Here is a 4,900-nt window from a genome sequence, read left to right as displayed (position 1 = left end):
GAAGGGCTGTAGTGGAGAGCTGGGAAAGGGTGCATAGTAGACTTTGGAGCAGTTAATTTAGATGGAAACTTAGATGCGGGATGTCCTTGCTAAAGAGATATAAAACATAACATACAGCATCTGCGAATTTCTGTCAAGGTGGCAGGGAACCGCACTATGCAGAATGTAGAAGAAGGGGGGCGAGCATTCTGTGATCTGGTGGGAGGGCTGAAATGCGCTGTGAGCGGTCAGTTCTGTCTAAGCCTGGGAGTCTGGCGCTGTGTGATGCCTGACGGCGTTTGACGTCTGGGCACTGGTATCTTGGCATCTGAACTCTCTCTGTGCGTGAGCCGAATGGACAAATGGCTTAATGGCTGGTCAAAATAAATACGATTTTCATACACACTGGGACTGCTTTCTGGGCATTGCACTTCAATTGGAGTATCAAAGTTACGCCGGAAATGCCTTCAAGGGCGTACTCTATCCCCTGGGGCTCATTCGCGGCAACTGGGCAGCCAGACATTTCATTAAACGTTGCCAGAAAGTTGTTTACATGGTTCTTTTCATAGGATTCTACGCGATAAGTAACTGGCTGTTGCCAGCAAAGCGAGGTAAACTTGTCGCCGAACTAATATGGGAAAGCATGCCATAAAATCTCCCTTGTTGGGCACTGACGCCAATGATGGCTTTCCAGTCCGCCGCGTCTCCAGAAAGTTTTTTTTAGGTGATAGAGAGAAATGATGACGGTTTCGACGAAGCGTGATTTAAAGCTGGCTCCAATTCTTCAATACAATGGTACGCTGAAACGCTCCCATCCCCACTGTATGTTAGAAGAGATGCAGACTGGCCTGGTAAAGAAGGGACTTGAACTGAGGCAGCAGGGCGTTGCAACTTGTGGAGGAGGTACTCGAGTGAACCCGTGAGGGACTCTGTTCTTGGGGCTACATCCAGACTCTGCGCACGCGGCGCAACGTTGAGGCGTTTTGTTCACGCTGCGGAATCCGGGGAAGCCAGGGAGGGTGGTGCAGTGCAATGTTCGGCGATGACACCCAGAAGGCGATTTATTACGGTTTCCATCTATCCAGCAGCACCGAGGATTCGAAGAGTGAGCTCTTCACAAAGGTAATCTGCAGTAAGTCTGGGAAGGTCCTCCGGGGCAGCCCCGTTCCAGTTCATGATGTACATGACCGTCGACGGAGCGGAAGAAAAAGTGCAAAGGCAAGCACGGTGAAAAATCTAGGTAGAGCGATGAGCTACTTCACCGGGCGGGCTACACAAGCACAAGCAGCTCACGCAAAAGTCATTAAGGGGGTTAGTGGCTCCGGCGAAATGGGCGACAGGCTTCATCGGGCGCGGAGGCCGTTACATACACGGTTGGCTGGACAAGACAAAGAAACGATGATGCAGGCGGATTAATTCGTCAAGCGGGCGAGTGGTGATGTTTTGGCATGGTTCAGGATCGACTGCACCAGTTGTGTGGACATGGCAGAGGTAATAAAGGTGCGGAAATTCAGAGAGATGATGATCGAGCTGTTCGTAATTGAGTAAGGCTGATGTAATGATAGAAACAACATTGTTAACGAGGCGCGGCGTCGCACTATGGACAAAAACTGCACACTCCCTACGAACACATGCACAATGTGTTCTAGAATGCACTAAGCTCGGCTTCAGGGGCAGCTCTGAACGGTAGGCGGCGCTAGCGCTGAGTCTGCCACTCACAGTGAGACCACCCGCAGCTGAGCTACGATGACGGCTAATGGACCAGTGATGAGAAATCGTTTAGGAATGGGTACCATCATAAACAAGCGAAGGAAACAAAAACCATGCTTAAGGCGCGGCTAACCCAAAGCTTGAATGATGTTTTCAATGAAGACGGCGGTGCACCATCGCAAAGCTAGAACAGCAATAAGGGGCTCAGAAAACACGGTTCGCTAATAAAATGAAAGAACCAGTGCTTCGCATGACACTATACTTCCCCGCCAATCGCAGTGAACGAAAGTATTAAGAGTCTGCATCCGCAACCTTGCGAAACCCCAAAGCCTTCAAAACCAAGAGAGCAATTACAGGGGTTAGTTGGTGGTTCATCGTGTGGAAACCGCGCTCTACTTGAACAAACAAGACACACTTTGCGGTCGAGTGACCAGGCATCACAACACGAAAGACGGTAAAAACCAGAACACGAAATGTATTTGAGCGCCGCAATTTGGGAAGCGCTGTGGGAATATCTGTTGAACGCGGACTCCAGGGCTGCTAGGCGAGGCGAGTCGCCCCCCCCCCCCTCCCTGCCTAACTGGATTAAGGCAGCGGACTCCCTCGGCCGGGGTGATCACGGCGGCAGAGGCGAAGGCCGACGACCGGCGAATGGCCGAAGACCGGCGAAGGCCGAAGACCGGCGAAGGCCGAAGACCGGCGAAGGCCGAGGACCGGCGAAGGCCGAAGATGCGGCGAGGGCTGGCGACGGCGGCAGCCGCGGCGGAAGCAGCGGCGGAAGCAGCGGCGGAAGCAGCAGCGGAAGCAGCAGCGACGGCGGCGGTGTCCAGTTGCCGAGTCTACCCTCGGGTCACCGGACGACGTAGTGGGGCTGCGAAAGGTGTTGCGGTTAATTAAAAGGCAGCTGAGTCCTCGACAGAGGTCTCATGTTTTGGACATCCGACGGGGGAGTACGAATGCGTTCATTCACATGCTGGTAGATTTCCCGCAGTGTTTGATGACTCAACCTCTGCCTCTTCCCTTCGACCAAGCTGCGAGAGAGAGGGACAGCCCAGAACCGCCACAGCCGTGGGTGGTACCAACAGTGTCCACAACTGCCCATTTGATTGGACGTCGTTCTTCGAACTTTATTCCCCAGTCAGGCATCTGAGGAAAACGAAGCCTATTAACGGGATGTTCTTTTGTGACCGGAGCACTCCCGTTGGCGAAGAAGCTCCGTTCCACTGTGAGCCACTCTCAGTTCTCAGATCTGTGATAACTGTGAGCAGGCTGGACAAAGGGGTCACTGTCAAGTCTGCTGATAGTCACCAATGTTCAACAAAGGCTACTTATCTGGGGCAAGTCGCAGAGCGCGGCCGAGGTACACGGCCAGAAATCAAAGCAGGCGCTGTCCTGAAATAGCCTCAAGCATGTGGTTCTAAATACGGGCAATTTTAGGCTTAGCTGGATGTTACCGGCATTGTGTGAAACCAGTGCCTTAGAATTATCTCTCCAAAGGAACGCCTATCATGGTTGTATTGAGCCAGTATTCTCTCACTGGGCAGGGATGTGGAGGAGCTCAAACTTGATTGAAATCAAGCTCAGGACAGCGCAACAAGGAATGCTGAACAAAATTATTGGTTGCGCGTTGAGAGGCGGAGTGAGGGCGGAGTGTCTGCTTGAACCGAGACGATCTAACAATGCTATAACTGGGATCAGGACCACGAAACGAGTGCGGGCATAACATTTATTTTGCAATAAAGAACCAAAAGTCTGTTAAGGTAACAGAGTTCCAAGAGTAAGCAAACATATTGCGGGTGGGGGGGAAGCCGTGATAGGGTAAGGTGGGCGAGTGAAATTTGGAACTTTGAAGAGATAATTTGGGCTAGCGGGCGCTGCACAAGGTTATTTCGCCGTTATGGGAGATGACATGCGTTTTTCCTGCTGTGGAAGCAGTTGCTTCTATAATGGGGATGAACGATTTAGCAAAGCGAGCTTCTGCCAATTATCTCCACATCGTTGAATGAGAGGAGGGCAATTTTTCTGTCAACTTCCTTTTGCGCGAATGAATAACATCATTTGGCGCCAGAATCATCTTTTTATGTTCAGAGGAGGAAAAATAAGAACAGGTTGCGTCGAAGGTGCCCATGGACCTTTTGCACTGCAGAATACCACGGCTAAATCTTTATTTACGTGAATCGGGGTTATCTATGAGCAACATTTGTGAGTGTTGTGGTGAAATTGAGTCCACACACCACTTTTTTTCTCTTCTGCCAGCGGTCCACTGCATCCCATAGAATTTATTTGGAGGTCCCCATCGCTCGACTAGGGCTTCCTCTATTTATTCTGATTCTCCTCTTCTTCGGGGCAAGCGTCGAGGGATATGCCCTGAAACCAGTGTGTGATTATATTCACGGCTATATAATTACATCAGATAAGTTCATCTCCTAAAATGAAATATCGCTTCTTTTTTCGTTTTTTTTTCATTTTTCTATAAATTTTATACTTAGGGGCAAAATTATTCAAATACTGCGCTCCTTGTACATGAGGGCTTTTGTATCCGCTATGCACCTTGGCCAGTCCCCCGCCGTGGGTATGTGTCATTTATTTATTTATTTATTTACAAAATACTGCAGCCCGAGGGCCAAGCAGAGTGGGCAATATAACAACAGCCAAAGATCACCACAGCAAACTTCAGCAAAACAGACTAACTCTACAAAACACCTGTATGATGAACATAAAGGCATTCAGGAGCAAAAGGTTGCTGTATGAACGACATTGTCAAAAAGAAAAAAACAGGAAGAAATATTATAAAACACCAGAAGTAGGAATCCAAACAGAACTCAGATGAGAGGGAACAAGCGTTCTTCAAAATCATCAACATCACGCGCGGAAAAGACGAGAGCTGGCAAGCTGTTCCACTGAACGATGGTGCGTACAAAAAGAAAGAGTTTTTAAAGAGGTTTGTACGGGCAAAGTATGGCGTAAGGCTGTGGTCATGAACGTTCCTAGTATGTCGGGTTAAGCGTGGGCGCAGGTAGTCCTGACACCTGAGGGCATTATCATCATTTCTTATTCGCGCGCCGAAGGCAGAAGAAGATCGCCGACGTACCGCGCCGCCGAGGGCTCCGCCATTTGCACACTCGCACCGCAGGACAGTGGCGTGGTACTCCCAGCCATGCGCGTCGCAGGTTCACGCAAGTTGATGCGTTCCCCTCCACCACCGCCTCGG

This window comes from Amblyomma mixtum, chromosome 10, assembly GCF_055824585.1.
Source record: "Amblyomma mixtum isolate Tamu chromosome 10, ASM5582458v1, whole genome shotgun sequence".
In the NCBI taxonomy this organism is placed as follows: Eukaryota; Metazoa; Arthropoda; class Arachnida; order Ixodida; family Ixodidae; genus Amblyomma; species Amblyomma mixtum.
The sequence above is the reverse complement of the archived record's forward strand: the minus strand, read 5'-3'. Positions refer to the sequence as shown.